Source organism: Oncorhynchus masou, chromosome 26, assembly GCF_036934945.1.
Source record: "Oncorhynchus masou masou isolate Uvic2021 chromosome 26, UVic_Omas_1.1, whole genome shotgun sequence".
Taxonomy (NCBI): Eukaryota; Metazoa; Chordata; class Actinopteri; order Salmoniformes; family Salmonidae; genus Oncorhynchus; species Oncorhynchus masou.
Window position 1 is genome coordinate 14,786,114 of NC_088237.1, and position 11,136 is coordinate 14,797,249.

At 44.4% G+C, this 11,136-nt stretch overlaps 1 pseudogene; it reads left to right on the forward strand.

The window, feature by feature from the left end:
* The first annotated feature begins 608 nt into the window (after positions 1 to 608).
* Positions 609 to 3,409, forward strand: LOC135515097 (transmembrane protease serine 9-like; annotated as a pseudogene).
* Positions 3,410 to 11,136: the final 7,727 nt, after the last annotated feature.

Below are 11,136 nucleotides of genomic sequence, written 5' to 3' on the forward strand. Positions count from 1 at the left end.
AGAGCCCAGATCTCAATCCCATTGAGCATGTCTAGGACCTGTTGGATCAGAGGTTGCGGGCTAGGGTCATTTCCCCCCAGAAATGTCCGGGAACTTGCAAGTGCCTTGGTGGAAGAGTGGGATAACATCTCACAGCAAGAACTGGAAAATCTGGTGTAGTCCATGAGGGGATGCACCACAGTACTTAATGCATCTGGTGCCCCCCACCCCACATATCTGTGGAACTTGTTCAATTTTTCAATCTTATGTTCATACAAATATTTACCGTTAAGTTTGCTGAAAATAAATGCAGTTGACAGTGAGGAAGTTTTATTTTTTTTGCTGAGTTGATAGTTCTTGTGTTTAGTCCCACTAATAAATAAAACTAATGTAAAATGTATGTAGACGGTTAAGTGTTGTCCATTAGTTTACTCCAATTAGGGGAGGGGTGGTAGGGTTAAGGGAAAATATATATTTTTAAAAGAAAAAACACACTTTTTTTAAATGATGCAGACAATTACATTGGAAGCTACAATCTACCTGCTATTAAAGCTGCTCTATGTCCAAAAAATGTTGCTCAGTACAATGTTTTTTACTTTGACCTATAGAAGCTGATCAGATAGTGAAGTATGTCATGTAGCCAGAATAGATTCCGACCCTTACAGCTGCACTCAGGTCGGTCACGCTTCCTGTGTAGATTAAGACCGGAGCCGGCACCATATGTCTCGGGCACGAAACAAGCATAGGGTCAGAAGCTATGTAATGCTCACAATGATATACACACACCCTGGTAGCATCAGCCCTACTGGCAAGACATGCACTGCTATACTAAGCTACTTAAAGCTAAGGCCCCCCACACATTTCCTGATGCAGTGAGAAACCTGTCCCTGCACAGCCATAAAGAAACCTGTAACCTCTGGGAGATTTGTTGCAGATCTGGCAGGGGTTCGGTCCTTCGTGCCAGAGCAGGAGATGGAAGTGAGGATCATTGGTGGTGTGGAGGCCTGGGCCCACTCCTGGCCATGGCAGGTATCCCTACGCTTTACCACCATGCCAGCCTGTGGGGGTCCATCATCGCCCCTCAGTGGGTTCTGACTGCCACACACTGCTTCAAGCAGTGAGTAGTTCTGGATGTTCAAGTAACAATCAATCAAGAAATGGATGTGTAGCTCGAGAAATCAAAGTAATTATGGATGGTGTTTTCCAGGTATAACAAAGTGGATTTCTGGACTGTGATGGCAGGAAAACATGACCTTGAGAATCCTGATGAAGAATGTCAACAGGTGGGACGGACTACATTCAAGTCATCGAAACATATTTTTCTTCTGTGTTCCTCTTCTGCGTTTTTAACTTAACTGTTAAGGCACACATTTTATTTTGGTTTTCAGTTGGTTGGGGTCTCTAAAATAGTCACCCACAAGGATTACAACCGCATGACAAAGATGCATGACATTGCACTGGTGAAGCTGAAGACCCCGCTGATGTTCAACCAGTGTGTGAGACCCATAGAGATATGGATGAGGCCAATCGAACCCAAAAAACAATGCACAGTGACCGGCTGGGGTACCACCAGAGAAAGTCAGTACATTTCCTATTTTTCTTTTTGAAGTTAAGTTGCCTTCATCTCTTTTATTAGAAAGGTCAAGTGTTTCTTTCTGGGGTCATAACTGACATCATAAATGATCACAGTGAGGAGGGTCCTGTTACTTGTTTTCCCCTCGTTGTGTCTTCTACTCTCAGATGGGCCTCGTGCCAACAGACTCCAGGAGGTCAATGTGACCTGCCTGTCCCCAGAGGACTGTAACAAGTTCTACCTTGGTGTTGTTCAGCCCACCATGTTCTGTGCTGGAGACCCTGAAGGAGGTGTAGACGCCTGTCAGGTAGTGACCTTGAACTCTGACAATGCCTTCATGTATTTTATACCTTCCGTTGTATTCTATTTTCATATAAAAAGTCTGTTCTGTTTTCTTCGTGTTATTTATGACGTGTTTGTTCTTGCAGGGTGACTCGGGTGGGCCTCTGTCCTGCTACACAGGGTCCAGGTATGAGTTGGCTGGAGTGGTCAGCTGGGGAGTGGGCTGTGGTAGAGCCCGGAGGCCTGGCGTCTATACTAAAGTACAGGTCTACCTAGACTGGATCAATGAATTAATTCAAGGTAAGGACACCCTTGGAGCCCAACGCTGGAGAAATACTTAGTTTTTAAGCACTCAGGAATGTTTTTCTTGTAGTAATCTTTTATTTTTAACAGGTGAAACATCTACGTCTGGTGGTATTACTGTGACTGAAGGTAGGTTATGTCACTGAATTATTTAACTACCTGAAATAATATTTTACAGAATTAATATCTGATTTAATTTTCATCTTACTGCCAGCACATCAAATTGTGTTTTGTTCATCAAAACAGTGCGTTATCAAAACTGAAGATCATATTCAGTTTGACCCCTAACCCTCTTGTACCCTCTTCCTGTCTCCCAGAGAGTTGTGGTCAGAGTAAGATATTGACCTGCCGGCTGGACTCCCGCCCGGCGTGGTTGTATGCGACCTCGGAGGGTGAGGTGCGGGTGGGGAGTGTGACAGAGGCGTGCCCCAACTCCTGGCCCTGGCAGGTCAGTCTGCAGTCCAAAGGGAGACACTACTGCAGCGGGACACTGATCCACCACCACTGGGTCCTGGCACCGCAGCACTGCCGCTGCAAGTGAGTCAGTCACCAAGTACCGACACAGGGGACACGCACTATCGTCTGTAATATAACCTCTACACCATTGTTCATTTTCTTTGAATATCACTTTCTATCTCTGTCGTGATGCTTCACTCATTCGGTGGACTCGTACACCCACCTTCACGTTCTTTCCCTCACACTCAGTATTGTGCTCTCAAACAGCCCTTGGAATGTCAGTGAGGGTAGGTCAGCTACTGTAGTTCTTGTTCACCAGTCCTATTTCACACACACAGTGCCTGTCTATTCTCCTCTTTCAGACCTACAGTTGACACGGTGGTGCTGGGAGGTCACGACCTGAGGTTCATGGCTGCCCAGACCATCCCGGTGGACGAGGTGTTCAGCCACCCCCATGACGGAACCTTCCCACCGACCTCTGACCTCACACTCATCAAGCTCAGTGTTCCAGCTCGATTTGGTAAACAAATACTCCTCCAGAATGGGTTACTTTAGCTCACTGACTTGCTTGTTTTTGCTTGACTGGTTTACAGGACCGTAAACTTGGCTTGCAGGCCAATTAAAGCATGTGACATATCTAGGATGCTTATTCTGGTGGTCTTCTCTGATATGTCCCTAGATGACACCGTGTCTCCGGTGTGCCTCCCACATGAGGATGTGAAGCTGGATGACAGCTGGTCCTGTGTGACAACAGGCTGGGGATCCAGCAACTCGGCACGTATGTACAGCAACATAACTCTACATTCACGACTATAAATTCTCGAGTACGGTTGGTGGCCAGTTTACCACAAGGAACTGGAGGGACTCGGCCTTCTAGATCCAGTGTTTCATCGGTCTTGCTCATAAATAGGCAGCATGCTTCTCTATTATATATTATATCAAATCATGTGCTTTGTCTCCCCCTAGCGAAGGTTGGCAGCGCCATCCTGCGCCAGGCCAGGCTGGGTCTGGTCAACAGGACCACTTGTAGAGAGAGCTGGGGAGAGGATCTCATTACGGACACTCAGCTGTGTACAGACCCAGCCGGCTCTGTCTCCTGCATGGTATGTACAGTGGGACGGTGTGGTGTACTCATGAAGACATGGGTTATGTTTTGAACGTACAGTACTGATGTGAATGAGTGGTCTTCATAAAAATGTGACCTTGATTTCCCGACTGGACGAGTGCACACAACCTTGTTTTACCTCTAGTGTAATTTATCATGTTTTCAAATATCAAGTCTTTTCTTTCTCCCTATCTATAGGGGGACTCTGGTGCTCCACTCCTCTGCCAGAAAATAAATGGGGTCTTCTTCCTCTTTGGGGTGGTCACATGGGGCAGCCCGAGCTGTGACATCAGCACACCAGCAGTCTTCTCCCGATTATCAGCTTATCATTCCTGGATCACAAATATAACCACTGACATCTGACTTTGTTTCACATTATAATGGAATAAACAATGACTTTATTTGACCCGGTGTTCGTTTTGAGACTTTAGTAAGGCAGAGGCACACAGTGTATAATGCAATCACATTTATATGTTTAGAGGGATGTGACGCACACGTCAAGCTGACTCTGTTGCACACTGTATTTAGGTCTTCATAGGATTTGTCAAATATGTTGCTTTTTCTTTAGTTTACACCAATTGAAATATTTTTGCGCATGTGATTTTATACATTCAAATATAAGATGGACATTTTAAGGGGGTAGGAATGTACACTGACTACACAACATTAGGAACACTTTGCTCGTTCCAGGACCGACTGACCAGGTGAAAGACGGATGTCTCTTGTTACATCCACCAATCAGTGTAGATGAAGGGGAGGAGACAGGTTAATAAAGAAGGCTTGGCTTGTGTACGGGTGCCATTCAGAGGGTGAATGGGAAAGGCCAAAGATTTAAGCACCTTTTAACAGTGTATGGTAGTCGGTGCCAGAATTGCACCGCTGCGGAGTTTCACGCGCATCTGTTTCTTATGTGTATCAAGACTGGTCCACCACCCAAAGGACGTCCAGCCAACTTGACACAACCGTGGGAAGCATTGGAGTCAACATGGGCCAGCATCCCTGTGGAACGCGTTCGACACCTTGTGTCTATGCCCGACAAATTGAGGGGGGGGGGGGGGGGTGCAGCTTTCATAACGTTCAGCATCCTGCTCTGTTTATCTGGCCTATAATCTTACACAGGATTCCTTGTATCACTATATGTCAATATTAGGCATCCTGTGAAAGTCAATGGCCTGCTTGGTAAAACTGGCAGTTCCACTGAGATAATGCTGAGGTATCATTCAAACAGGAGCTGCACAGCTTAATGTCAGGAGCCTTGAGTTGACCTGAGGAAAACCCAGAGATATCATTTACCCGCGTTGTTTATTTGAATGAAGACTATGTTTGTAGGCTACAGTAACTAATGACCTGACACAAATGGCATTATTGATTTGTTTTTAAAATGAGGGTTCGTTCATAGAGTTGTATAGAGGACTCTAGTGCCCAAAAGCCTGTTCTAGAATTGGCAGTGCTGTAGAGGACTTTCCCCATTTTGAAGTAGTCAACTGAGTGGGACTTGCTATGGGTTAAGGAAGAATCACACAATTCCAACCAGGTCATCAGGGAATCAGTCAATTAATTATACTTTGTAAACATTCCATAACTGCAGGTGGCAGCAAATTGCCAACCAAGGCTTTATACCTGTTCAAACAACACATGGCCCTTTCAGGTTGTTTACCAACTCAGCAAAGAAGTACATTGACTACTTCAAAATGGAGACAGGTGGTGGTGCCGGTGCACTCACAGAAGCCTAAGCCTGTGTTAACTTCAGACCTTTTTCTGAGTGTTTTCCAAAACCCTGTTAATTCCCCATTCATTTTTTCACAAGAGATCACTTTATTTCCAGGTATTAGGACTGCAAGCTGGCAGCTCTAGAGTACCACATGAGTCATAATACCCATAAAAATTAGTGGTCAAACAAGGAAATGGTTCGAATTGTTTTTCCACCATTATGTTTTCCCATAGGGGATTTTAAAAACACTTAAAATAAGGTCTGTGTTTCATGTAAGCTTACCCTGGCAGGACGTTTTGATAACCTTGTAAATCTCTCTAGGACAAGGAGACATTTAAGTGTTTCTAAAATCCCCTATGGGATTTCAAGGTCCCCTATGCTGGACCTTGGGAATGTAGATGGTCAAGATAGGAGACGGGTAATGTGGTGTGGGGATTTTAACGCTCTGGGGAGGGTTACGGACTGATGTAAACTGACAAGAGTTGGAGGAACTACTGGATGAGAAAGGGCTTGTGAGTCTTAATGATGGCCGGGGAACCAGGATTGACCCAATAACTGGAAATGAATCTGCTCTGGTTCTTACTTTGATCTCAAGTTCAATGGCAGACAGATGTAGTTGGGAGGTTTTGGAGGAATCTACAGAGGATAGTGATCACTATCCTATCATGTGTACTGTAGGAATGAGGGAGGTAGAATCATTAGGAAATGGATTGAGGAGATGGATATTTGGTAAAGCAGAGTGGGATCCGTTTCAGGAGTTGAGTAAATAAGAGCTGTCTCAGGTTGATCTTAATTCAGATATAAAAACACTCAATGATGGAATAAGAGGCGCAATAGTAGGGGCTGCAGGGCAGGTGATTCCTATGGGTACAGGGGGAGAAAGAGTAACGCAGTCCCCTGGTGGAGTGAAGAGTAGGAACAGCGTATTCAGAATGTTGAAAAGGTCCCATAATTACCAGCACCTGATTCAGTATAAACAAGCACAAGCAGTTAGTAAGGAGGATCATTAGGACAGCTAAGAGGGAGTATTGGCGCCAGTTCTGTGGAAACATAGGCAGGACCACTCCTTTGGGAGGGTTGAGGACAGAAGAGATTGGTATCTCCCTGTGCTGAAAAGTGGGGAGATTGTTGCAGTGAGAGATATGGAGAAGGCAGAGATGCTAACCCAGGCATTTGTAAAGGTGCACAGCTCAAAGAATCTGACAGAAGAGGGGCAGCGTGGGAGAGAGAGGGTCAGAGGAGAACATCCGGGGGTCTCTGGATCAGAGAGAGATGGTTGGGGATACATTGAATGGCCCTTTTACATTGGCTGAGATGAAGAGAGCATTAGCTAAAGCTGGGGTAACATCTCCTGGGAAGGAAGAGATGTGTTAAATCATCACGGCTCATCTCAGTGACAATGCAATGGGGAAAGTACTGGGCCTTTACAAGAAGGTGTGGCAGAAAGTTGGAAAGAGGCTGTAGTGGTGCCAAAACGTAAACCTGGGAAAGACCTTGTCTTTTTCTCGCGTATGTAAACTTATGGAATGGATGATAACGGAAAGGCTGACATACTTTCTAGAGAGTAGAGGACTAATGTCACCAGTGTGCTCAGGAAAGGCAAGGTAAGGATGGATCCTGTGCTGTGCCTTGACTTAGTCAAATGGAATGCACAGGCAAATAAGGAGGTGGTAGCAGCCATTTTCTTTGATGTAGAGAAGGCTTGTGATATGATATGGAAGGAAGGCCTACTTATCAAGCTGAATAATATGGGGGTTGGGGTAAGGGTTTTTAACTGGATAAATGATTGTATTTTTGGCAGATCAATACAAGTGAGGGTGGGGAGCTCTATGTCAGAAAGCTAAGATGTGGAAATTAGTACCCCCCAGGGAAGTGCCATTAGTCCTTTGTTGTTCTCCATTATTATTGACAATGTATTCCCTAAGGTAAGACCTGATACTGGGAGGTCATTGTTTTCAAATGATGGAAAACTGTGGAACAGAGGGAGAAATATTTCCCATACAGCTGAAGAGTTCAAGAAGCTATTAGTGAAGTAGAGCAGTGGTCCATCAGGTTGGGCTTCAAGTTTACAGTTGAGAAAACATAGACTGTGTTTGTTTTTTTAAGGAAGGTTTGGGAGGAAATATACCTGAAGCTGTATGGAAGGAATCTGGAGAGGGTGGGAGGGTTTAGGTTCCTGGGGGTCTGGTTTGGCACTCAAATGACATGGGCAGAGCATATTAATTTTAACAGAGTAGTTGTCAAAGGAAAGAAAATATTGAATGTGATGCGTTGCTTGTCTGGAATGGAGTTGGGGGCAGATAGAATGACGTTAAATTATTTGTATATATATATATATATATACAGTGCCTTGCGAAAGTATTCGCCCCCTTTGAACTTTGCGACCTTTTGCCACATTTCAGGCTTCAAACATAAAGATATAAACTGTATTTTTTGTGAAAAATCAGCAACAAGTGGGACACAATCATGAAGTGGAACGACATTTATTGGATATTTCAAACTTTAAAAAAAATCAAAAACTGAAAAATTGGGCGTGCAAAATTATTCAGCCCCCTTAAGTTAATACTTTGTAGCGCCACCTTTTGCTGCGATTACAGCTGTAAGTCGCTTGGGGTATGTCTCTATCAGTTTCGCACATCGAGAGACTGAATTTTTTTCCATTCCTCCTTGCAAAACAGCTCGAGCTCAGTGAGGTTGGATGGAGAGCATTTGTGAACAGCAGTTTTCAGTTCTTTCCACAGATTCTCGATTGGATTCAGGTCTGGACTTTGACTTGGCCATTCTAACACCTGGATATGTTTATTTTTGAACCATTTCATTGTAGATTTTGCTTTATGTTTTGGATCATTGTCTTGTTGGAAGACAAATCTCCGTCCCAGTCTCAGGTCTTTTGCAGACTCCATCAGGTTTTCTTCCAGAATGGTCCTGTATTTGGCTCCATCCATCTTCCCATCAATTTTAACCATCTTCCCTGTCCCTGCTGAAGAAAAGCAGGCCCAAACCATGATGCTGCCACCACCATGTTTGACAGTGGGGATGGAGTGGTCAGGGTGATGAGCTGTGTTGCTTTTACGCCAAACATAACGTTTTGCATTGTTGCCAAAAAGTTCAATTTTGGTTTCATCTGACCAGAGCACCTTCTTCCACATGTTTGGTGTGTCTCCCAGGTGGCTTGTGGCAAACTTTAAATGACACTTTTTATGGATATCTTTAAGAAATTGCTTTCTTTTTGCCACTCTTCCATAAAGGCCAGATGTGTGCAATATACGACTGATTGTTGTCCTATGGACAGAGTCTCCCACCTCAGCTGTAGATCTCTGCAGTTCATCCAGAGTTATCATGGGCCTCTTGGCAGCATCTCTGATCAGTCTTCTTCTTGTATGAGCTGAAAGTTTAGAGGGAAGGCCAGGTCTGGGTAGATTTGCAGTGGTCTGATACTCCTTCCATTTCAATATTATCGCTTGCACAGTGCTCCTTGGGATGTTTAAAGCTTGGGAAATCTTTTTGTATCTAAATCCGGCTTTAAACTTCTTCACAACAGTATCTCGGACCTGCCTGGTGTGTTCCTTGTTCTTCATGATGCTCTCTGCGCTTTTAACCGACCTCTGAGACTATCACAGTGCAGGTGCATTTATACGGAGACTTGATTACACACAGGTGGATTGTATTTATCGTCATTAGTCATTTAGGTCAACATTGGATCATTCAGAGATCCTCACTGAACTTCTGGAGAGAGTTTGCTGCACTGAAAGTGAAGGGGCTGAATAATTTTGCACGCCCAATTTTTCAGTTTTTGATTTGTTAAAAAAGTTTGAAATATCCAATAAATGTTGTTCCACTTCATGATTGTGTCCCACTTGTTGTTGATTCTTCACAAAAAAATACAGTTTTATATCTTTATGTTTGAAGCCTGAAATGTGGCAAAAGGTCGCAAAGTTCAAGGGGGCCGAATACTTTCGCAAGGCACTGTATATAGCGCTGTTAGGTTCTAATTCTCAAAGTAAAAAAAAGCTTAACCAAGTTTATTCTTCCCAGAGGATCAATACAGCTGCATTAGAAAAATACATTTTCACACCAGCACTGATATTTAACCCTTTCTCCTAGGCTGAGTCTCCTCCTATACATCTGTCTTTACTACTAGGCAGGACACTAAGTGATACGGGCCATAAACCTTTATTTCTCCCTTAACGTGACCTGACCTGATCTCGACCCCCCTTCATCACTAATCCTTGTCTCTCTCGCGTTATCAATGCCTGCCACATGTGATCGCTTCCCTGCACTCAGCACCTTACAAGCTTAATTGCACACAATATATACCGCCCTCCTACAGATAATCATTCACTTCTGGTGTAGACCCTCTAAACCTAAGCACTCAATCTTTCAATAGGATCTATCGGCAAGACAGAACAGTAGCCTCTGGTAAGACTCAGGGCGGGGGTCTATGCATATTTGTAAACAACAGCTGATGCACGATATCTAAGGAAGTCTCAAGGTTTTGCTCACCTGAGGTAGAGTATCTCAAGATAAGCTGTAGACCACACTATCTACAGTACCTAGAGAGTTTTCATCTGTATTTTCCATAGCTGTTTACATTCCACCACAGAGCGAGGTTGGCACTAAAACTGCACTAAATGAGCTGTGTTCCGCCATAAACAAACAGGAAAACGCTCATCCAGAGTTGGTAACAGGGAAACTTAAATCAGTTTACCAAATTTCTATCAGCATGTTAAATATGCAACCAGAGGGAAAACAAATCTAGACCACCTTTACTCCACACACAGAGACATGTACAAAGCTCTCCCTCGCTTCCTCCATTTGGTAAATCTGACCATAACTCTATCCTCCGGATTCCTGCTTACAAGCAAAAATTAAAGCAGGATGCACCAGTGGCTCAGTCTTTAAAAAAGTGGTCAGGCGAAGCAGATGCTAAACTACAGGACTGTTTTGCTAGCACAGACTGGAATATGTCACTGCCTGTATCAATATGTGCATCGGGGACGTCGCCCACACACTGACTGTACATACATGCCCCAACCAGAAGCCATGGATTACAGGCAACATTCGCACTGAGCTAAAGGGTAGAGCTGCCACTTTCAAGGAGCAGGACTCTAACCTGGAAGCTTATACAAAATCCCGCTATGCCCTCCGACGAACCATCAAACATGAAAAGCGTCAATACAGGACTAAGATCGAATTGTACTACACCGGCTCCAATGCTTGTCGGATGTGGCAGGGCTTGCAAACTATTACAGACTCCAAAGGGAAGCACAATCGAGAGCTGCCCAGTGACACAAGCCTACCAGATGAGCTACATAACGTCTATGCTGGCTTCGAGGCAAGTAACACTGAAACATGCATGAGAGCATTAGCTGTTCCGGATGACTGTGTGATCACGCTCTCCGCAGCCGATGTGAGTAAGACCTTTAAACAAGTCAGCATTCACATGGCCGCTGGGCCAGACGGATTACCAGACGGTGTACTGCGAGCATGGGCTGACCAACTGGCAAGTGTCTCCACCATTTTCAACCTCTCCCTGTCTGAGTCTGTAATACCAACATGTTTCAAGCAGACCACCATAGTTCCTATGCTTAAGAACCTGCCTAAATGACTACTGACCCGTAGCACTCACGTCTGTACCCATGAAATGCTTTGTAAGGCTGGTGATGGCTCACATCAACACCATTATCCCAGAATCCCTAGACCAACTCCAATTTACATACCGCACCA